This window comes from Jaculus jaculus, chromosome 16, assembly GCF_020740685.1.
Source record: "Jaculus jaculus isolate mJacJac1 chromosome 16, mJacJac1.mat.Y.cur, whole genome shotgun sequence".
NCBI classification, from domain to species: Eukaryota; Metazoa; Chordata; class Mammalia; order Rodentia; family Dipodidae; genus Jaculus; species Jaculus jaculus.
This window is the reverse complement of record NC_059117.1, coordinates 16,425,119-16,449,849: the sequence shown is the minus strand read 5'-3', so window position 1 is coordinate 16,449,849 and position 24,731 is coordinate 16,425,119. Positions and strand designations below refer to the sequence as shown.

General features: G+C 44.3%; 1 protein-coding gene across 3 annotated transcripts in view; it reads left to right on the top strand.

Annotated features, from left to right (window-relative positions):
- Positions 1-121: 121 nt before the first annotated feature.
- Positions 122-24,731, top strand: part of Phtf2 (putative homeodomain transcription factor 2) — a 144,348-nt gene continuing 119,738 nt past the window's right edge. The window contains exon 1 of one of the 3 annotated variants that reach the window (XM_045135755.1): positions 122-220. The gene's annotated coding sequence lies outside the window, so the exon portion shown is untranslated. The remainder of the gene's footprint in view (positions 221-24,731) is intronic. The other 2 variants (XM_045135753.1, XM_045135756.1) reach the window with 2 other exon arrangements.

Below are 24,731 nucleotides of genomic sequence, written 5' to 3'. Positions count from 1 at the left end.
GCGCAGCATCCTGCGGAGTGGGGGTGGGCGGGGCCACGCTCTGAGGGGGCGGGGCCACGCTCTGAGGGGCGGGGCGACGCTGGGAGGCCGCGCGCCCGCCGGCTGCCTGGCTCGGAGCTTCTCTGGGGCCCGGGCGGCGGCGGCGGCAGCGCTGGCTTCGGTGCTCCTCGGCGCGCTTTCCAGCCGCCTCCTAGCGGCGCGGCGCGGGCTCGCTGCTACGGTAAGTACCGTGCGCACCCACCTTCCAGGCTTGGGCGGGCCCGTGAGGCGTTCGTCGGCTTCCGAGGATGGATGTGAACGAGCTGAGAGAGCGGCAGGCATCCGGGGTGGACGTGGGGGTCCGGGGGTGGATGGTGGGGGCCTCTCCGCGCTGCCTTGACTGCCTGGGGCAGCCGCTGGCACCTGCGGGCCTGGGGTGGCCGCGGTGCCCCTCGGCTCATTGGGCGGGCGGCGGAGGCTCAGGGGACCCGCGCAGTCCTCCAGGGCTGGATCGAGGCCCTCCCTCGGCTCCTTTGCCTCCGGCTCCCCGTCCTCGTCCTCCTGTTGGCGCGGTGCTGGGCCATGTTTGCAGGGGTCGCGGTGTCCTGGGAGGTCGTGCGGGTGCATGGGTGGCCGTGGGCCGGGCCGGCGGGTGCAGCGGGCTCGGGGAGGAGGTCCGGCTGGCACCCGCAGGAGCACAGCTGCCCTGCAACCCGCACCGCAAGGGACAGTTTAGTTGCCCCGATCTGTCCGAGGCTCACTGCGGGAGAAGCTGCGCGGGCCTGACGGCTTGTTTTCACGTCTGCAAACAATGACCACGCTCCATCGGCAAGGTCCCCCGTCATTTTATTTGCTGATGTTGACAGCCACGTTCTGGTATTGTTCTGGTTGTGTTGCTCAGCACACCTCCTTGTAGAACTTCGGGGGATCATCCTGTTACCCGTTTTATTTTTATCCTAGTAAAAGCAAGGGATTGCATTAACATATCCTAACGTGTGTGTGGGGGGGGTTTAGAATTTGGAACAATTTGTTGTCAATATGAACTTTTTCCATGTTAAGTAATCTTGAGTTTCCTGTAGTAGATACATTAATTTGCTTTTTTTTTTTTTTTTTTTTTTTTTTTTTTGGCTAATGGTACCTTTGTTTCTTACTTTGATAATTCTTTACGTGTGGTACTGAGATTTTATAGTTTTTGTTTGCTTTCCTTACTTTTGCGACTTTGGGTAATAAACTTAGTATTTGATCTTGTTAGGTAGTTTCGTAAAAAAAAAAAAAAAAGACACCCCCCCCCCCAGACTGGAATTCTTTCTACATCTTCAATATTGGAAAGAGAATCCCGAGTATTTGGAGACTAGGCTGTATAGCATAGCTCAAAACCTAACTTGGGTTTGGAGTACAGGCTACTAATTATAAGACAGGAGAAAGGGCATAAATTCCAGGAAAAAAAGGCATCTGAAAGTCTGGAGTGAGTGAGACATGTCTGGGACCAGGAAACAAGGTGGTTTCAGGAAAATATTTTGCCTTCCCCACAGGGCCGTAGTTGTGTGCATCACATAACCTAGGTGCTAGGTGGGAGTGTATTCTAATTTTTATCACTTTGTAGTAGAGCCTGAAAATTTGGCAAACATTTCAGTTGTAGCCTATAGTGTGGGTACTCTTGCACTCAAGCCCCCATTTTTAAGCTCAAAGTGGCATAGGACCTTATTCCTAAAAATGAAGATGATCTGAACATTTTTTAAACCATAAAGCTTTTTGGGTAGTCCATATATCGTATAATTGTAGGGAATTTGTAATGGAAAAGGTTTCACTAGACCCAACCACAGAATATTTATGGTAATGTTGAAAAAACGAGGATCAGAAAGTAGTTGACCATTAATCTGTTAGCCGTTTAATCCTTATAATCTATGAGGAGGTACTGTGATTATTGTCCCCCTATTTTATAGATGAATCAACCAAGATTTATGTAATTCATTTGTTCAAGGTTGCACTGCTAGTGGGGTTTACCTGTTTTTTTTTTTTAATTTTGTTGTTGTTGTTTTTTATTTATTTATTTGAGAGCAACAGAGAGAGAGAGAAAGAGGCACAGAGAGATAGATACAGAGAGAATGGGTGCACCAGGGCCTCCAGCCACTGCAAACAAACTCCAGACACGTGCACCCCTTTGTGCATCTGGCTAACGTGGGTCCTGAGGAATCGAGCCTGGAACCGGGGTCCTTAGGCTTCACAGGCAAGCGCTTAACCGCTAAGCCATCTCTCCAGCCCGTGGGTTTACCTCTTACCAATCGATTGCAAAGATTACATTTCAAGCCCTTATGCTTGCCACCACAGTAAAATGTGGCATCTTAGAGAATTGATGAAAGCAGATAAGTCAGTGGACAATAGTGCTACAAAACTATAAACTAAATCCAAATTCTGAATTTACACTGGGAGGCAAGTGTATTATAGGCAATGTTGAGTGTTGGTGAGGATGCAGAGATGGAATCACCTTCCCTATCAGTTGCAATAGATGGAGTCACCTTCCCTATCAGTTGCAAGGGAGAGATATTTAAACAAGTGGTGATTGATGATAATCCAGGCTGTGCTGTAAAAGTACTATATAGTCTGTGGTGCTATGGAGAATTTAAAGTACAGCTGCCAGAGGTCAAATACCTGTTGACCTTTTTGACTGTGAACATGATACCAGTGTCAGTTTCCTTATTTATTTAGTAGCAAGGATAATACTTGAAAGGGGATATTAAGTGCAATAAAATATATAACATACTGGCACATGGTGAACATTGAATCAAGAAAAACATACGCTTTTAAAAGAAAGAGCATGGCTGGGAAGGTTTATTAAGAAGCCACCATTAGAATCTTGAAGGCTTAAAGTTAGTTTTCATAAGTAGGTTAGGAAGGTATTTTAAACAGATAGAATGGTGTTGGTGGCCTCAGACCTGGAATATAGATTCTTGAGAAAATTGTGATTGTAACTTTATATAAAATTATTTGTGAATACCAACTTTAAATGATAATTGCATACAAGTGTGGTTGGGCAGAGTGACTGCTATCAGTTCTGATGGTTGGAAATTGCGCATTTAACTATTAACAGAAACACTTTATCCATTGTTACATTCCCCCCCCCCCACATGAATGTGTGTTGCATGACAGGGGAGAAGGCATTGTTACATTTTTTGATACTTATCTTTCAATACTTGTTTTTCAAGTTTCAGTGCAATCTTCATTTTTAAACATGTCCAGTTAATCAGGCATTTCCTTACTTCAGTGAGATTTTCCATTCTCAGATGTAAAAGAAGACTAATAAAATACCATTGGAGAGATGTTTGTGACACATATTTTGGGGTTGTTTATAAAGGAATCTCCAAATGACTATTGTTCCTTCACCCTGTTATCTAGTTTGTAGCCACATAGAGTCAAGTTTTGCAAACTTTCCTTTGCATATATGATGACTTAATTTTCTTTTCTTTTTCTTTTTTCCTTTTAGTTTTTCGAGGTGGGGTTTCACTCTAGTCCAGGCTGACTAGAAGTCACTATGCAGTCTCAGGGTGACCTCGAAGTCATGGTGATCCTCCTACCTCGGCCTCCCAAGTGCTGAGATTAAAGTTGTGTGCCACCATGCCCAGTTTAATTTCCTATTTTTAAAAATATTTTATTTATGTATTTGAGAGAGCAAGACAGAGAGAGAAAGAGAGAGAGAGAGAGAGAGAGAGAGAGAGAGAGAGAAAATGGGCATGCCAGGGCCCCACTGCAAACAAACTCCAGATGCATGCACCACCTTGTGCATCTGGCTTTATGTGGGTACTAGGGAGTCTAATCCAGGTTGTTAGGCTTTGTAGGCAAGTGCCTTAACCACTGAGCCATCTCTCTAGCCCTGAATTTTCTATTTTTAATTTTTAAAATTCTTTATTTACTTGTGTTTGCGTATGTGCAGATGTACATGAACTCACACCAGCATCTCTTGCCCCTGCAAACAAACCCCTGTCTGGCTTTACATGGGTGGTTGGGAATTGAACCCAGGATAGCAGGCTTTGCAAGCAAGTACCTTTAATTACTGAGCCATCTCCCCAGTCCTGGGGACTAAATTTTCTTAACATTAGTTTGAGATATGATAGTGGGACAGAATGCTTTAATCATTGAGCTATCTCTCCAAACCTTCTTTCTTTTTTTAAATGTATTTTTAATTGTTTTAAACATTTTTTTTATTAGAGAGAATATGAATGAAAATGAGCACACCAGGCTTCTTGTCCACTGCAAATGAACTCTAGGTATACGTATGTCATTGTGTATTTGACTTTATGTGGGTGCTGGGGAATTGAACCCATGTTGGCTTTAAGTACTGAGCCATCTCCCCTGCCCCTACATTTTTTTTTTTTTTTTAAAGCAGTTCTCACTCTAGCTCAGGCTGATCAGGAACTCATTCTGTAGTGCCAGGCTGGCCTCAAACTTCTGGCAATCCTCCTCCTTCAGTCTCCTGACTGCTGCAGTTAAAGGACTGGGCCACCACACCTGCAGCTGCATTTTTGAGTTCAGCCCGCTAGTCTCCCATAAATCTCTAAAACAATACAAATGTAGAGATGAGTTTTCACATAAGAACACTATTTCCTAAAATTGGTAGGTTTTGAGTACTAGGAAAGAAAGAAAATATACAGGACTTGATTCTGAACAGTGAACAGGAACTGGGGCAGGAAATGGCTGTGGCTGAAGAGCTACCTGATAGTAATCACAACATGATTAAAGTTGACATTTAGTGAGAGGAAGTAAGGAAATAATGCATGGTGTGCAGGTTTCCATTTATAGAAATAGTACAGGGAATGCCTGTTAAACATTTATAGAAATTTTGAAGACATGATAGACATTGATATTTAGTGCACGGATAATAGTATTTTACACTATCTATAGGTAGCAAAACACACACACACGTTTTGCCATATATGAGAGAGAGAGAGAGAATGGGCACTCCAGGGCTTCTAGCCACTGCAAACAAACTCCAGACCCATATGCCACCTTGTATATCTGGCTTACATGGTACCTGGAGAATTGAGCCTGGGTCCTTAGGCAGGCAAGCTCCTTAACAGCTAAGCCATCTCTTCAGCCCATCATTATATAATCTTTAAAAAAAATTTATTTGTGTGCACACGTGTGTGTGTCTGTCTTTCTATATTGCCTTTAATGCCAGACATATGTACTGCTTTTGTGTCTGGCTTTAGGTGGGTACTGGGAAAATGAATCCGGACCTGCACATTTTGCAAGTAAGAGCTTTTAACCACTGAGTCATCTCTCCAGCAGCCTCCCCATTATGTAACAATCTTGAGTTTTTAATTTTATTATAAAATAGAGATGTTTGTTAGGTTTTTAAGCATTGACATAAGTGCTTGGCTTATAAGACGTTCCCCAAAAATGGTTGTTGGGGTTGTAGAGATGGCTCAGCAGTTAAAGGCATTTGTTTGCAAAGCCTGACTCCTGGGTTCAGTTCCCCAGTATCCACATAAAGCCAGATACACAAAGTAGCAGGTGTGTTTGGAATTTATTTGCAGTAGCTGTAGGCCTTGTTGTGCCCATTTCTTCTCATTCTTACTCTCCCTCTCTGCTTGCATACATAAGTAATAGTAAAAAATGATTGTTGTAATTGACTATATTAAACTTTTATTTATTTATTTATTTATTTACTTATTTTGAGGCAGGGTCTCACTCTAGTCCAAGCTGACCTGGAATTCACTATGTAGTCACAGGGTGGCCTCAAACTCATGGTGATCTTCCTACCTCTGCCTTCCAAGTCCTGGGATTAAAGGTGTGCGCCACTGCACCCGGCTTGACTATATTAAACTTTAAAAAAAGATGACATTGCTAAATAGAGGTAAAGAAACCACAAAATGGCAAACTGACCAATAAAACCTTAAGGAGATGCAGTGAGATGTTAAGTAGCTCATAGGTAGAGTTGGGGTGAAGAATCCGGGCAGCTACATACAGAAAAGGGGGGAATGCAAGTGGTGAGCTTCATATTTTTTCCTGAAGAAAGTAGGTCAGACTTATTCAACTAAGTGGAGTAAACAGAATTTTGTTATTCTAAATGTCAAAAAAAAAAAATCACTGAAATTGGGTCTCAGTGCTGGGAATTAAGTATATCAGAAAAGGAATTTGTATCCTCAAATCTTCTATTCACTTTATTTATTCCCAAACATTTTTGTTGTTGTTGTTGTTGTTTTTTTTGAGGTAAACATTTTTGTTGTTGTTGTTGTTGTTTTTTTTGAGGTAGGGTCTCACTCTAGCCCAGGCTGACCTGGAATTCACTAAGGAGTCTAAGGGTGGCCTCGAACTCATGGCGATCCTCCTACCTCTGCCTCCTGAGTGCTGGGATTAAAGCCCAAACTTTTTTTTTTTTTTCAAAATTCATTATTTATTCTTTAGAAAGCAGAAGGTGCAAAGTTACAAAGAGATACACTTTGGTGCTTTTTTCTTTTTAACAAATATCATCCCCATACAAAGATTTGAAGAAATGTCTACTCAGATTTCAATACATCTCCTCATACATCCTCCTAAGATCCCTGAAAAGTAGGTGTTCCTCCCATTTCACAGGTGAAGAAGCTGAGGCTCAACCATTATGTTGTTCAGTTCACAAAGCTTGGAACAAAGCTTGCTTTGACTCTAAAGTCCACTATCTTCTCCTAGAGCTGAAATCTTAGCATTTTTCCAGTTCTAGGCGATATATGTTTTAGTTTTGTTGTTCTGTAAGAGTACACTGTGCCATGTTAGATGACCTTCCTTGTCAGTGGCTACAGACATATATATTTACTAATCACCAGATAGCATGTCAGGTTTTTAAAAAGGCTGAGGCTACAGCTCAGTGTGCTCGAGGTCCAGAGAACAAAACTCAGCATCACTGGCGGGCAGTGAGGGGGTTTGGAGGAGACCACTCAACAGCACAAATGACAAAGGATAAAAAAATTAAGTCACAGAGAAGCTTCAAGAATCGTTGGCCAGTCAGAAGCTTACCACACACAAAACTGAGAAAACAATTTTCTGCTCCCATACCTACTAAGCAAGTACCTTTCAAATTTTACTATTTGGTTCTCTTGGCAATCTTGTGGTAGGAGAGAAACTGTGATTTAAAAAAATGGGGCTGGAGAGATGGCTTAGCGGTTAAGCGCTTGCCTGTGAAGCCTAAGGACCCCAGTTCGAGGCTCGGTTCCCCAGGACCCACGTTAGCCAGATGCACAAGGGGGCGCACGCGTCTGGAGTTCTTTTGCAGAGGCCGGAAGCCCTGGCGCGCCCATTCTCTCTCTCTCCCTCTATCTGTCTTTCTCTCTGTGTCTGTCGCTCTCAAATAAATAAATAAAAAATTTAAAAAAAATGTTGTTTAAAAAAAATGATAACTCTCATCAGTGATCCAAGTTGTTCTCAAACTCCCATCTATCTTGGAGAAGCCCAAACATTTTTAATAGAGACACATCATTAATTGTTCAGTTGTACAGATAAAAGAGGTTAATTGAATTGCAAATATGTCGTCCTAAGTGTTCACTCCATGTATCTTTTTGCCTACTCTGCATCTTTTGGATGCTGAATGTATGAATGCATCAGTTTTTTTGTTTTTTTTTTAATAAATATATCTCCTTGTTCCCCTAATCTATTTTCCTCTTGTATTCCCTGACCTACTTTCATAACCCCGTTTGTGTGTGAGTGTGTCTGCGAGTGTCCCACTGAGTCAAGTTAGGCTTGCTTGTATGAGCATGGATGGCTCTTTACTAGAGAATGGCGTAATTACTGAAGAATGATTTCCTGCTCCCACAGCAGCTACCAGCTTCCAGTAGCTGCTGTGGGAGGAGTGGGGTCCTGTCAAATGGAATGTTGTCGGGCTCAGTCTTGAGCAGGAGGCCACAGCTGCAGTGAGTTCTTGCGGCTGCCATGTTGTGTTCAGAAGGCAGCCTTCCATATCACTTACCTCCATCGTCTGGCTCTTAATGTTCTTTCCACTCCTTCTGCAGTGTTCCTGAGCCGTGGAGGGGGTGGGATAGTTGTCCTCGTTAGGGCTGAGAACACTGAAGTCACTTACTCTTAGCACTTTTGTCAGCTCTGTGTCTCTTCATTAACCTTGGCCACTGCAAAAAGACTTCTGTGAGCAAGACTGAGAGATGTATTAACCTGTGGGTATAAACATAAATATTGAGAAGGTCTCACTCTAGCCCAGGCTGACCTGGGACTCACTATGGAGTCTCACGGTGGCCTTGAACTCATGGCAATCCTCCTATCTCTGCCTCCCGAGTGCTGGGATTAAAGGTGTGCCACCACCATGCCCAGCTTTTTTTGGTTTTTCAAAGTAGGGTCTCACTGTAGCCCAGGCTGACCTGGAATTCACTATGGAGTCTCAGGGTGGTCTCGAACTCATAGCGATCCTCCTACCTGTGCCTCCCAAGTTCTGGGACTAAAGGCATGCACCACCACACCTGGCAAAAGTGATTATTTTTCTCCCCCCCACCATCCTGAATAGCACCTTCTAGCACTAGCTATGAAAGCTGGCCAACAGGAAAGAAGCTTCTAGCTCAATTCTAGCTATGATCTGTTTCCTGTAACTCAAGTGTACATTGTCTTCAGCAATAGGGACTTAACCATCCAGTGTTGGTGGACAACCAAGAGCATATATTATGCTAGAGCCTAATATATGGCAGTAGCCTATATTAATTTAAGCCTCTGTACCCTTTCTGACCAATAACTCATTCATTGGGTGGTATCTTATCCCTGGCACTGGGATTTTTTGATTAATAACCAAAGGCTATTAAAAACATACAGCACCCAGAGTAGCTTTGTGCACCCATGTAGGGTAACATTGTTCAGACTCTTAAAATTTTTTAAATTTTTATTTATTTATTTGACAGTTTCAGAGAGAGAGAGAGAGAGAGAGAGAGAGAGAGAAAGAGAGAAAGAGAAAGAATGGGTGCACCAGGGCCTCCAGCTACTGCAAATGAATTTCAGATGCATGCGCCACCTTGTACATCTGGCTTATGAGGGTCCTGGGGGATCAAGCCTCGAACTGGGGTCCTTAGGCTTCACAGAATTGCTAAGTCGTCTCTCCAGCCCCTCTTTTTTTTTTTTTTTTTTTAAAAAAAAAAAGAAATTAAAGCTGGGCGTGGTGGTGCATCCCTTTAATCCCAGCACTGGGGAGGCAGAGGTAGGAGGATCACTGTGAGTTCAAGGCCACCCTGAGACTCCATAGTGAATTACAGGTCAGCCTGGGCTAGAGTGAGACCCTACCTCGAAAAACCAAAAAAAAAAAAACAAAGAACAATTATTTCTTTATTTGAGAACAGAGAGATAATATGAAGTCACTCCAGATGCATGCACCACTTTACTCATCTGACTTATTCAGGGTTTTGTGGTCTCTGAATGAATTGCATTCTTCTATTATTGTGTAATTGCCCTCTTTGTCCCTGGTAATATGCTTCTGTCTGAAAGCTACTCTGGTTTTTTTTTTTTTTTTTGAGACAAGTCCAACAGACTGGCCTTTTTTTTTTTTTTTTTTTTTTAGACGAAAGATGAGGTTTTTTTTTTTTTTGCTTATTTATTTATTTGAGAGCGACAGACACAGAGAGAAAGACAGATAGAGGGAGAGAGAGAGAATGGGCGCGCCAGGGCTTCCAGCCTCTGCAAACGAACTCCAGATGCATGCGCCCCCTTGTGCATCTGGCTAACGTGGGACCTGGGGAACCGAGCCTCGAACCGGGGTCCTTAGGCTTCACAGGCAAGCGCTTAACCGCTAAGCCATCTCTCCAGCCCCAGACTGGCCTTTTTTTTAAAGAGAGGGAGAGAAAGATTGAGAGAGAGAGAGAATGAATGAGAATTGGTGTGCCAGGGCCTCCAACCATTGCAATTTAACTGCAAATGCATGTGCCACCTTGTGTGCATGTGTGACCTTGCGTGGTTGCATCACCTTGTGCGTGTGGCTACGTGGGATCTGAAAGCATGGTGGGTTCTTGGAGAGTCGCTGGTCTTCAGTCCACATTGGAAGGTTAATTGCAAGTTGGTTCCAGTGCCCACGGATGCCAGCTGAAACAGGGTAGATGCATGCACAATGTGCAAGCGAGGGCAGCCAGGTAGCAAGCATGTACCGGTGAGTAACATGGGCGCCCAGGCCAAAGGTCCTGTGCTTTCTTGGAACTTCCATACTTAGGCCTTCATTGAGAGGGCCGCCCCCTCTGGACGTAGGACTTACTCCCTCCGTTAATTCTTCCTGGAAGCACCCTTCACAGACCTGCTGTTTAGGAAGTCAACAAGTCTGGGGAGAACGTTGTGACCCCCCCCCCAAAGGATAAACAACTGCTTAGAGGAAGCATTTGGCCAACTGTGCTGCCTGTGGATTGTGCAGTGCTCCCGAGTCCGTCCTCCCAGGCTGGGGTGCAGTGTGTTCCAGAGTCCGTCCTCCCAGGCTGGGGTGCAGTGTGCTCCAGAGTCCGTCCTCCCAGGCTGGGGTGCAGTGTGCTCCAGGGTCCGTCCTCCCAGGCTGGGTGGGGAGCTGTTGGTGGTACAAGCTGCCTTTGAGTCGCTCGAGCTCCTGCAAGCAGCCCTCACCCTGCTGTGTAAGAAACCATAGTACACTGAATATTCACTGAAACTGCTTCGGTGTATCATACTTTGATCTGTTTTCCGTGCCCTATCTGGTGTGAATAGGTGCATGTTCATGTTTCTCCAGGGATAAAGGTTTTCCTCCACACCTGTCCACTTGGTTCCTAATCTGACCAAGTTGACAACCGAATTTACCCATCACCAGCCCACCCTGGAAGTGCTATTCTCTTCCCATCCCCAAACACATGGCAGAGTTCCTTTAGGAATGTTTATTCTCTAATGTCTACTAATTGAAATAGAAATAGAAATTTAACAACACTTCTGATAGTATCTCAGTCATATTAACTGCATGGTACAGAAACAGGAAAGATAATAGTATCTTGATATTTGGGTAAGTTTACACAAACACTCTTAACAAAAAACTACAGAAACACTCATGACAATTACAGTTCCCAGTTTTGTAATTGGTATTAGAAATGAAGACCTCTCCTGATTGATGAATAAACACACTTGAGAGACCAGGATCTCTTGGGCTGGAGAGATGGCTCAGCAGTTAAAGATGCTTGCTTGCAAAGTCTGACGGCTCAGGTTTGATTTCCCAATATCCGCCTAAAGCCAGTTGCACAAAGTAGTGCATGCGCTTGGAGTTCGGAGCTCGTTTGCAGCGGCAAGAGGCCGTGGTGCTCTCATATTCTCTCTCTCTCTCTCTCTGTCTCTCTCTCTCTCTCTCTCTCTCTCTCTGTGCTTGCAGATGTGTCAGAGCAGAGGAAGGCTAATACAGATGGACAGGAATGGGGAAGTTCTTTCTGTTGACCCTGAATTATTTGGAACTGACTTATTTTGGGAGAAGGAGGTGTTATGGCCTGAAATGGAGCCATTCTATTCTACTTTGATATGAAAGACTAGTTTCCTCTCACTGGTCATGCCGCCTTAGCTGGTATCTGTTACTCCCTTCTACTCCCCCTCCAATATTTCCTCCACCCTCAGCAAGCAGCTCAACAGGTATTTCTTTTTATTTTTTTTTTTAAACTTTATTTATTTGAGAAACAGAGTGAATATGGACACAAGGCTTCCTGCCACTGCAAATGAACTCCAGATGCATGTGCCACTTTATGCATTTAGCTATACATGGGTACTGGGGAGCTGAACCCAAGATGTCAGGCTTGGCAAGCAGGAGCCTTTAACTGCTGAGCGAGTTCTCTAGTCTTTGAATTAAAAAAATGTGTGCGTGTGTGTGTGTACTTTTTTTTTTTTTTTTTTTCGAGGTAGGGTCTCACTTTAGCTCAGGCTGACCTGGAAACTTACTATGGAGTCTCAGGGTGGCCTCGAACTCTCAGCGATCCTCCTACTTCTGCCACCCGAGCGCTGGGATTAAAGATGTGTGCTACCACACGTGGCTTAAAAAATTATATATATTTAAATTTATTTGAGAGGGAAGGAGGGACAGACAGAGACAGACAGACAAACAGAATGGACAAGCCAGGGCACCTGGCCATTGCAAATGAACTCTAGACGCATGCATCACTTTGTGCAGCTGGTTTAATTGGGTGCTAGGGAATTGAACGTAGACCGACAGGCTTTGCAAGCAAGCACCTTTAACTGCTGGGCTATTTCTCCAGCCCTTTTAAAACAAAACAAAATAAAACAAAACCAAAAGCCATATTGACAACCTTCATTCATATACACAATGTACCCTGATCATAATCCCCTCCCATCACCCTCCTTTCTTTCCCCTTTCCTGTCCCTCTTCACTAGTCACCACCTCTTTCCAACTAGTCTTCTATTTTTTTTAACATTTAAAAAATTTTATTCATTTATTAGAGAGAGGGGGAGAGAGAGCATGGGCATGCCAGGGCCTCTGACCACTGCAAATGAACTGCAGGCGCATGCGCCACCACGTGCATCTGGCTTACTGTGTCCTGGGGAATGGAATCTAGATCCTTAGGGTTCGAAGGCAAGCGTCTTAACAGTTAAGCCATCTCTCTATCCCTAGTCTTCTATTTTGGTGTCATCATTTCCATGCCCCCCCATCTCATTGTGCATGTCTTGTGAAGGTGGCATCAGCCATGGTGAGGTCATGAATGCCATGGCTACTTGGTGTGTGGAAGACAGTATTCCAAGGCACTCCTCCCTTCCTTTGGCTCTTACATTCTGTCACCTCTACTACAATGGTCCCTGAGCCTTGGAGGATGTGATAAAGACGTCACAGTGCTGAGCACTCCACTGTCACTACTTCTCAGCGGTTTGATGAGTTTTGAGTCTCTCCAGGAGTCAATACCATCTGAGCAGAGAAGCTTCTCTAACCAAAAGGGAGAGTAGCATTGAGATATGGGCATAAATAGAAGTATTTAGAGGGTAATTTGGTAAGCATCATATATCCATTAGCAAGACAACAGGCTTATGACCTCCCTAACGATAGGCTTTTGATTAGGTTTTCAGTATCAGACATGAATTCCCTCCCCCATACAGGGGCTCTCAAATCCAGTAAGAGAGCAGTTGGTTTCCCCCATAACAGACGTGCCAACAGTAGACCAGTTGGCACATTTTGCCTGCCTTTGATGACTTTTCTCCCCCAACAGGCTGCACAGCACTTTCCAGTACACTGACAGCTAGTCAAGAGGACAGAGAGGCTTCCAGCTCAGCTGTCGCTTGATTTCTCAGTGTCCCTCAGCAGGTCATAGTTCTTTACCTGGAGGGGTGACCTATACCTTCATTCCTGAAAGGTCTAGGCCATCTAGCTAGCACCCTGCCTTGATTGTGTTGTCGTAGTTTTTCACTGACCTTGATCACAGGACATGGTAACACTAAAAGCAGTTGTAAAGGATCTTCTATGCTTCAAACATATCCTTCCTCACCTCCATTGTGGAGACAGAGCAGTTTTACTGGTTGTCTGGACCATTCACTCCTGACAACACTGTAACTCGTTTCTCAGCCTGCTCGCCCAAGAGCATCAGGAGCCCAAAGTGGCCGGGGTTGGGGTTGCAGGGGGGTCTTAATTTTCAGCTTGATGGGATGTTTTTTATGCCTCCTGGCAGAAGCACTGATCCTTCTAGAACCAAGACCTCTAGGCCAGCAAAGCATGAGGTTATGAAGAGAAGCAAAACTCTCGCTATGCGTCACCTGGGGTGATGGTGAATGGTGCTGTTCCTTTTTCCACCCATTGGTGCCTGGAACCATGAACCCTGTGTCTGGGAGAAACAGTTCCATATATTAGATACCGATTCAGCGCATATCTGGCCTTCTGAAGGACACTGCCTTTGCCCTCCAGGCCATTGCCACCTACTTGAAGCTGTAATTGTTTCTGTTAAGGGACATACCACCTTTCTTCAGGATGATGGGGACTACCATCGGACCAGGAGCCCCAGGGCTGTGCTTATCTGGTTGTGAAGGGAGTTCCTCGGTCAGAAGCAGCAGTGCTCTGTGGAATGCCATGAGTGTGTAAGGTTTTCTGTAAGCCCATGGATGGGAATTTTGGCATCATTACTTGCAGGAAGGGCAGACTCGTACCCAGAATAAGCGTCTGTTTTAGTCCCTTCCCACAGTGGAAGTGGTCCAGTGTAGTGAGCCTGCCACCAGGTTGCTGGCTGGTAACCCTGTGGAATAGTCCCGTATGTGGGCCTCAGTGCTGGCACATTTGGCATTCAGCAGCAGCTGTAGCCAGTTCCTCTTTGGTGGATGGAAGTTGAGTCTTCCATCCTGCTACCATGGCCGCTTTTCATGGGACCACTGGGCGATGACAGGGATGGCCAGGGAAAGAGACTGACTACTATCCACAGATGGAATCATCTTATCTGCTTGATTATTAAAGCCATCTTCTGCTGAAGTCACCTTTTGATGAGCATTTGCAGGGGACACAAGTATGTTTATATCCTTTGCTCATTCAGAGAGATCTATCTTTATACTCCATCCCCAAAAGTCTTTCTCACCAGTTTTCTAATTGTGCTTCCACGTCACAGACCATCCAGCCAAACCATCAGTCACTGCCCATGAATTTATGTAACTGCACATATCCAGCCTTCTTTCCTCCCAAGCAAAATGCACCTCATGTGCACTGACCAAAGTTCTGCCCATTGTGAAGATTTCCCTTCCCACTGTCCTTCAGGGTTGTCCCAGCAAAGGGCTGCAATGTTGCAGCTGCTTACGTCTGGAAGGTTCTTGTATCACATGCAGAATGCAGAACTTCTGTAAACCAGGCCCTGTGCTTCTCTTTAGTCAGTTGACCATAGGGTTACTTACAGTCCATGATGCCATAAGTGTGTATTTGGGGACAGAAGGCATTGTACCAGGAGTAGGAGTCATAGGCATTTGGGAAAATACTTTGTGTAATTACTTGTCCCTTCAGAACCTGTTTAAGGCTGATCACGATATACCACTTCCATCTGATGTCAGACTGCTGCTGTATATATCAGACTTTATGGCTTGTTGGATCAGATAACAAACACCTAGCTCATGATGGGTGACTCAGTCACATGGTAACTTGGTGGCCCTTCGTTGAACATTCATTTCCCACTAAGAGCCAGTAACAGGCCAAGAGCTGTTTCTCAGAAGTAGGATAAAGCCGGCCTGGTGGCGCACACCTTTAATCCCAGCACTCGGGAGGCAGAGGAATGAGGATTGCTGTGAATTTGAGGCCAACCTGAGACTACATAGTGAATTCCAGGTCAGCCTGGGCTAGAGCGAGACCATGCCTTGAAAAACCAAAAAAAAAAAAAAAAAAGAAAAAAGTAGAATAGTTGTCTGCAGATGACAGCAGGATTTTGGATCTTGCACACAAATCCTAAGGACCACCACTGTGGTTGACCTATCAGGGCCTGCAAAGGCTCTGAAGAGCATCCCTATCTGCCACTGCCATTGCCATTAGGTCTGTTGGATCACATGATATGCGCAAAATGAAAGCTGCCATCACAGCAGCCTGGACCTACGAAGAGCCATCTCTTGTTCTAGCAGCTTTTCACGTCGCTTGGCACGTGGGCTGGAGTAATCCACCCACATGAAGAATGCGCCACCTCTGAAATCCAAGTAGACGTTGTGCTTTCTTGGTGCTAGGAGGGGCAGGTGCAGCGACTTAGGTTTCGTCTTAAAATGAATCTCTCTGCACGCCCCGCACCACTGAACTCCTGGGTATTTTACTGATGTCCTTGAGTTTTGGCTGGCTTTATTTCCCATCATCTGATGGACATATTTCGCACCAGCAACTCTAGAGTGGATGCTGACCCCTGCTTACTTGATACAACTAGCCTGTCGTCGTCACTATAATGGATCACTGTGACACCTTGTGGAAGATCAAGATTCCTGTGAGCTAAGCTATGACACAGGGCGGGAGAAGTAACATAACCTTGAGGCAAAGAGGTGAAGTTGTGTTGCTGGCCATGTCAGCTGAAAGCAGATTGCTTCTGGTGATCCTGCTGAACAGGTGTAGAGATGAAAGCATCAAGGTCAGTCATTACATACCAGCTACCAGGAGATGTACTCATCTGCTCAGGTACGGAAACCGCATCTGATACAGCAGCTGCAACTGGAGTCCCTGCTGGAATAAATTTTTGATAACTGCAATTCTCCATTGTAAGTCCCTCAGGCCAAAGAGAGTTGAAGGGAGTCATGGGAATCAACACCCCTGCAACTTTTAAGTCCTTGAAGGTGGCATTAATCTCTGCAATTCCTCCAGGGATATGATACTGGTTTTGGTCTACAATTTTCTGTGGTAGAGGGCTTTTCAGCCATAATGGCCCTTATTCTACAGGCCAGGAAACCAATGTGGGGAATTCTGACAACTTCTAAATGTATGTATTCCAATTATTCACTTAGGACTGGGGAAATAACCACAGGATGAGTTTGGGGACCCACTGGACCCATTATACATCAAACACTGGCTAAAACTCCATTGATGACCTGACCTCCATTATGACCTACTAGAGGGCCATGATCCTATTTGGGTGGGGAGGGGTGTCTTTCATAATCAATGCAACTCAGAGACAGTGTCCAATAGGACCTGAAAGGTCTATTTCCTTTCCCCCAGTGTACAATTACCATAGTAAAAGGCCATAGGTTCCTTTGGGGAAAGATGGAAGAAAGATTAACATTAAAACTTTTCACTCAGGGTCCATTGTGGAAGAGGTGCAGGACAGAATGTACGAGCCAAATGAAGAGGAGGTCTCCTTACAGTGTGCTTCTCGAGACACAAAATGGCCTGGATATCCATGACCTCATAGCGCCTAACACTGCCTACATAAGACCATCATAATAGGAGGAAAAGATCATGACATCAAAATAAAAGAGAGACTAATTGAGAGGGGGAGGGGATATGATAGAGAGTGGGGTTTCAAAGAGGAAAGTCGGGGGAGGGGGGAATTACCATGGGATATTGTTTACAATTATGGAAATTGCCAATAACAAAAATAAAAATTAAAAAAACTTTTCAGAATTGTAGGAGGGTCCTTCCTCAAGGGGACATGACAGGCCCTTCATTTGAAGGTTTCTGGACCTGTAAACTGTCTCAAGTCTGGAAATTGGTTAAAGGTCCATGATTCTCTTTTGCTGTGATCCTGAGTAGTTTTTTGTTCCTTTGCTTTGGTACTTTTCTGCTTACACAGACCAAGCAAGAACTTAGTAGGCTTCCTATTTATTGATTAATCAGCTAGTACCAAAAGTCTACACGAGTCATACCATCATGAACTTGTCTTGTCTATGCTGTCTACTGTGGTGAATACACTCACCTCATCTTTGATGATTCAGCCTGTCACTTGTCCCTTGTTACTCTGGGATCCAGTTACACCCATTGTGTATAAATTATCTAACTTAACAACCACCGTTCCCACTGTAATGTCTGCATTACATAGAAGAGCCTTGACTGAGGTCTTCAAGTATGCAGTTACGCCTCTCTCCAGTTTGTTTCTTAGTGAAGGGCACATCTTCTGGACCCTCCACTGTGGAGGATAAGGTTTTATTTACATTGGAAAATCCACTCCAGCTTTCCTATTTCCCTGATCTTTTTAGTCCCTTTGTTAACACTAAGCCAGAGGATACCAGGTATCTGCAGCTCATTCAAGCAAGCCATCTTTTGACCCATACTTCAGCCAGGTAGTCAAACTCTTGGCATCTTTTTAAAATTGTACAAGCTGCATTACTAAACCTAGAATCTCTGTGCATCTGGCTTACATGGGTACTGGGGAATTGAACCTTTGTCCTTTGAACCACTAAGCCATCTCTCCAGCCCAAACCTAGAATCTCCATTTGATGGGTCCATGTCGATAAAATTGTCCTCATCTAGTGTTGTGTTCCTTCCTCATCACCCCACACTCTTAAATCCACCCCACACATTTCTCCAAGACTTCCGTTTCTGGTTTGGATGAGTGGGACAACTCTGGGGGTTCTCGAAGGTACACTGTAACTCTTCACAGGCCACACTGTCCACTTTTGGGGCTGCATAGCCTTAAGTCTGCCCACAGGTCTAGAGGCTAAGATGGTGGGCACTGGTGGGCATTAGCATCATCTTGCTTGGTATCTCCTTCAGGGAAGGCTATTGCTGGTTCCACTGACAAGGAAAGACAAATTCTTCAAGGCAAGGGGATGGCTGTGGATATATCCACTGACAAGGTGGGAGGCTACTTCCTCAAGCAGCATCCTTGAGGCTCTGAGAGTGGAGTGCCCCCAACTTTATCAGGGTTGTACAGACATCTCCACTCCCAAGTTCAGTCCTACTGTTTCCAGCCAGTGTCCTCACTTTTAACCGCTGACACCCTTTGAGGCAGGGGCTTCTAAGTCAGCCAGGTGCAGATGACGGCTTGGGTTCAGGTTTCTGCAGCGTGGCTGCTGGACGGGAGTGTTCCGGAGCACAGTAGAAATCTTAGGGTCATTTACGAGCTTCCTGAGCTGGGAATTTTTCTCTCTGAGCTTATTTTCTCTGTTACTTTATTCAGAGATGCTAAAAGCAACCCAGCCAGCATCATTATTTTTCTTCCTTTTCCACAAATATAGAAGAGGGTTTTGTTTTTTTTTTATGTACAGTCACTCAATTCCTTGTTCCTCACAAGAGGTGAATCAGGAGCGTAGATACATCTGTCTTGCAGAGTTCCTCCCACTGTGGGGTCAGTGCTCTCCCTGCTACCAGGAGATTGCTCTGTCTGTAGTGCTGGAGTTGGAGAGCCAGCTCCAGATAACAAGCCTACCAGACACATCACAGCTCTGCTTCTCTAGAAGGCTCCGGGTACTACAATTTGTATCAGTCAGGGTTCCCTCGAGGAACTGATAGAATGGGTATGTATTACAAAGGGGATTTATTAGATTAGCTTACAGGATATGAGCTGGGCCTTTCTACATCAAGGAATTAAATAGCTGCTGAGTCCAGAAGGCTGGATGCCTCAGCAGGCCCAAGATGACACTGCAGGTCTGGAGAATTCTTGGAGACCCACTGATCTTCAGTCCATGTTAGAAGGCTGATGAAACTCTGTTCCAGTGTTCCTGGAGGATAGCTGAAACTGGGTAGAAGCATGCACCAGTGAGTAGCTAGGCAGCGAGGTGAACTGACACTGTGTTCTCACGGCATCTTTATATAGAGTCCATCTGGGGCAAGGCCTTTCCTCCTCAGTATTAACTGCCCTGTACACTTAGCCTAGACTGGGTTCAAACTAAGTACTTGAGGGTGATATTGAACTCCTGATCCTTGTACCTCCACCTCCCAAGTATTAGGATTTCAGGTATGTACCAGCATACTTCATTTATGTGGTGCTGGACATAGAATCCAGGGCCTTAGACATACTGAATTATGTCTCCAACCCCAATACCTTGAAGCATTTCTTCTGTACTTCCTTCTGTGAATTTTATACTTTGAAGTATTTATTTTTACATATGTGTGGTGGTATGTATTATATGTATATGAGGGACATGTGTATATGTAGGCATGTGGAAACCAGAACATAACCTTGAGGATGATTCACTTCTTTTTGAGACAGGGTCTCTCACTGGTATGAAGCTCACTAATTTGGCTGCACTTCCTGGCCAGCACACTCCAGGAGTCCACCTGTCTCCACCTCCTCAGACACTAGCATTTATGAGAGGACTGGGGATTGAACTCAGCTTCTCATGCATGGGAAGCAAGCAAGCACTCTGTTGTCTGAGTTATCTCCCCAGTCCATAATTTGAGGTCTTATGTGTAAGTTCTTTAATTCATTCTCATTTAATTTTTTGTGTAAGAAGGTCCATCTTCATTCCCTTGCATGCAGATATCCAGAATTTGTAGCACCACTTGTGGAAGAGATTGTTCTTTCCCCATAAGTGTTGGAGATCATTTGATTATATATGAGGGTTTATTTTTAGGGTATCTATTGAATTTCATTTGTTTGTTTGCCTTTATATCAGTACTAAACTGCTTTGATAGCTGTAGCTTTGTAATATGTTTCAAGCATACTTTTTGTTTTTTATCCTCCACCATCCATGAGGGATTCTTATTGGGCCCAGTATTGTGTGTGACTTGTGCCCATAAACTACAGCTCCTGTGAGGTCATCTATGCAGTGGCCACTTTACGTCCAGAAGACAGAATTCCAAAGCACCCCTTCCCATCCTCTGGCTCTTACATTCTTTTTGCCTCCTCTTTTGCAATGTTTTCCTAAGCCGTGAAGGGCGTGGTAGTGATGTTTCATGTAGCACTGAATATATTTGTAGCACTTTGGTAAGTTGGATTTCTCCAGTAGTCACCAACTACTGCAAAAAGAAGCTTCTCTGACCAAAAACTGAGAGCAGCACTAATGTATGGGTGCAAACATAAATGTTTAGAGGGCAGTTTGAAGGCCATATCCTGTCCTTTTAGCTATTCAATAGTAGTAGTTTACCCCCAGGGCCTATGAACTATCCAGCCGTACAGTTTTGAGTAGGTGTGCAGCACCATGCATGAATTCTCTTCTGTGGGAGGGTTCCTTATGGTTCCCCGTACAGTCATGCCATTATTCCACTAGTGGGCATGTCTTGCAAGGTCTCCTTCTGGGTAAGACTGTTGATGACTCTTCTCCCTCAGCAGCCTGTGTAGTGCTTTCCCAGCACGATAATGGCCAGGTAGGAAAGAGGCTTCCAGCTCCATTCCCACTTGATTTCTCAAGTGTTCTTCCCAGTGTTTTGAATACACTTAGATACTTGTTTACAAATTCTGTTGCCTTTGTTAGTTTTGGGTGTACTTCTGTTTTTCTCCTCTTAATTGGTTTTATTTTCCTGTTCACATGGCCTGATTTTGGTTTGAATGCTAAACATTGTGCCTCTGACATTCTCCAATCTGTTATCTTCTTTGTATTCTTTTAAAATGTTTTTGAGCATTGTTCTAGACTCAGTGAAATAATCTGGAAGCACTTTAGTCCTCCAAGACTTGTTTTGTAAGCTTTGCTAGGAAAGGCTGCACACTGCTTAGTCCAAAGCCAATTTGGGCTTGCTCCTGGGGCGGTAACTCCTGAGTGTTGTAGCTAGTTCCCTTTCTTAGGTGGACCCTGTTCTCCAGCCGTGAAGCATCCCATCGAGCTGTGAGCTGTGGTAATGGTTGTGCCTGCTTCTTTCTGGTGATTCTTTCCTTGGTTTCAGATAGCTTTCAGGCAGCTGAAGACTGGACCAGGACCTCTGGTTTCCTGTGCATAACTTTCTCTTCCTCTGATACTTTCTCTGGGAACTTCAGCTGCCAGGGTGTCCTTGAGTATTTGAATGCTACCCCAACCATAGGGGACCCCTGGTGTTTATTTAGTTTTCTCTTCATAATGTTTCATATCATATAGTTGGTCTTTTTTAAAAATTTTTTTGTTTATTTTTTTATTTATTTGAGAACCACAGACATAGAGAAAGAGACAGATATATATATAGAGAGAATAGGTGCTCCAGGGCCTCTACCCACTGAGGACGAACTCCAGACGCGTGCACCCCCTTGTGCATGTGGCCAACGTGGGTCCTGGGGAACCGAGCCTCAAACCGGGGTTCTTAGGCTTCATAGGCAAGGGCTTAACTGCTAAGCCATCTCTCCAGCCCTTGGTCTTGTTTTTTAATCCTTTACTAGTTCCGTGTGTGTGTGTGTGTGTGTGTGTGTGTGTGTGTTGGCAGGGGAGAGCGGGTGTAGGATATGTGTGTTTATGCCTGTTTGTGCATTTGGTCACATGTGTGAGTGCAGGTAGAGACTAGAAGTTGACATTTGGGTGTTACCCTAAGATACTTTTTGTTTTTTAGAAATAGGATCTCACAGGAAACCAAGAGTTCACTGATTTGGCTAGACTAGCTAGCCAACTAATGCTTGACATCTTTTACCTGTACCTCCCCGTGCTGGGATTACATGCCACCACACTTATCTGTTATTTTTATTTTTGTTTATTTATTTATTTATTTGTTTTTTACAATATACCCAGAACGTATTACTGGGATCATTTCCCACTCATCTTGATCAGGCTGCCGTTGGTGCTGCTTCCTCCTGGGGGAACATCCTTTTGGAAGCCTTGCTTTTCCTCCTGTAGGCTGGGCGTGGCTAAAAACCAAGGTGATTTTATAGCATCCTGGGCACTTCATGTCCATGGAGGAGGCATTGTGTCTCTGCACCAGGTGCTTCTTCTTGTGTTTCTTCTTCTCCTCTTCTGGAGAGGGGTGAAGGAGATCCTTGGTGAGAGGTGTGTTCTTGCAGAGAGGTCATCACCACTGGAAAGGCACACTTAGCTTTTATAAAAATTTTGAGAGAGGAGAGAGAAAGAGAATTGGTGCACCAGGGTCTCAGCCACTGTAATCAAGCTCCTGATGCTTCTGCCACCTAGTGGGCATGAGCAACCTTGCACTTGCCTCACCTTTGTGCTTCTGGCTAACATGGGATCTGGAGAGTAGAACATGGGTCCTTAGGTTTCACAGGCAAGTGCCTTAACTGCTAAGCCATCTCTCCAGTCCCACCACACCTCACTTTTAAAGTTTTTAAAATATATTTTATCATGTATTCATTTATTTGAGTAAAAGAGAAAGAATGGGCTCGCCAGGACCTTTAGCCACGGTAAACAAAATTCCAGATGGCATGTGCCACCCTGTGCATCTGGCTTCTGTGGGTTCTGGGGAGTCACACATGGGTCATTAGGCTTTTCAGGCAAGTGCCTCAACTGCTAAGTCATCTCTCCCACCCACACCTAGCTTTTATATGGGTGCCGGAAATGCAAACTCAGGTCCTCATACTTGCATGACAAGCACTTTACCCATTGAGTCATCTTCCTAGCTCCAACATATGTGTTCAAATTTGATAATTCAATCTGTTTTCACCCAGGATAGTTATTAATAGGTAGAGACATACGGTAGCCATTATCTAACTTTTGTGTTTGTGCATTTGTGTGTTGAGTGTACGTGTGGTATGGTTGAGTGGTATGTGTTATATGTGCATGTGTATGTCCAGATGCATGCACCCCATGCTGTGCATGCAAGGAGTGGAGGAGATCACTGGGTGTCCTTCTTTTATCACTCATGTAGCTCTTTCTTGAGGTGGGATCTCCCGCAACTTGGAGCTTCTGTCTCTCACAGAGAGCCCCAGTGGTTCTTTGGTCTTTGCCCACCATGGACTGGGCTTGCATATGTGCATGGTCATGCCTAGTGCTTTGTTTGTTTGTTTTTTTTCCTAGTTCCTTCCCTCACCCCCTTACAATCTGCCTTCGTAGTTACATTATGTAGTCTAATAACCTGTTTTGATTCCTTGATTATTTTTGGTTTGTTTGTTACTGATTTTTGTTTTGTGGTTGCCATGAAGCTTAATTTTTTTATTATAACAAGCTATTTTGAAATGATAACAACTTAATATAGTCATAAAGAACAGAAGCAAACTAAAGGTCAAGGGAAAATCTAACATGAGGCATAGCCCAGAGGTAGATGCTCACGTAACTGTATACAAGGCCTTGGGTTCAATTTTCAGTACTGGAGCAAGAAAAGAGAGAAGTAACCATATTGTTCAGATAATTCGACAGTCTTGAGACAAAGAAGGTATTTGTTGATCAACTTGACTCTAGAAATTGCTTAGATTTTATTGGACTGGGGAGGTAACCTGCGTGTTGAAGGCTCTGGAAGCCTTTGCTCACCGCCTTTCTCAGAGGATTCGACTTCGCTCGGTTAATATTTTTATTTGCTCCCACTGTTAGGGATACATTGCGACTTTCTGGCATTTTCAGAGTAATATAGAAATAGTCTCTTTTTAAGAAAAAATTTTTTGTTCATTTTTTTTAAATTTATTTGAGAGTGACAGAGAGAGAAAGAGGCAAGGGGGGAGAGAGAGAGAGAGAGAGAATATAGGTGCACCAGGGCCATCAGCCACTGCAAATGAACTCCAGACGCATGCGCCCCCTTGTGCATCTGGCTAATGTGGGTCCTGGAGAATCAAGCCTCGAACCAGGGTCCTTAGGCTTCACAGGCAAGCGCTTAACCGCTAAGCCATCTCTCCAGCCCAGAAATAGTCTCTTATTGGCAGAGAATGTGAGAGCAAATACTACTTAACGGCTCTCAGCTGGTCTTCAAGATGGGCATTACCACCTTCCCACATTTGGTAGGACCTGTACCTTTGGTTGGTTTTAGGGTGTCCTGGCATGCTGCACTCTCCATTGTTACCACCTGCTTTAGCAGGACCACTACTAGTTACTAGCCATGTGCCTTCCAGGCTTCCTCTGTCCTTGTGTGTGCATGACACTTTGTCTTCCATTTATTCTTCCATTCTCCTTCTGAAAGTTTGAAATATGTAATCCTAATCAACCTTGTGCTGGAGAGATAGCTTAATGGTTAAGGTGCTTGCCTGTGAAACCTAAGGACCCAGGTTTGATTCCCCAGTACCCACATAAGCCAGCTGCAAATGGTGGTATATGCTTGTGGAGTTCATTAGCAGTGGCTAAAGGCCCTGGCGTGCCCATTCATTCTCTCTTTTCTCTGACCTTCTCTCATTAAATAAATAAATGAATGAATAAATAAATTTAAAAATATTTTTAAAGAAAAATACACTTGTAATAAATACAGATTTTAAAAATCATTGTTTATTTGTTTCCAGCTTAACTTCTGGGGATGAATCTGAAGTAACTTATCATATAGGTCAGAATTAGGAGATAGTTACTTTATTTTATTTATTTATTTGCAAGCAGAGAGAGCTATGAGAGAGACAGAGAGAATGGGTGCATCAGAGCCCTCAGCCTCTGTGAACTCAAGACACATGTGCCATCTTTTGCATCTGGCTTTATGTGGGTACTAGGGA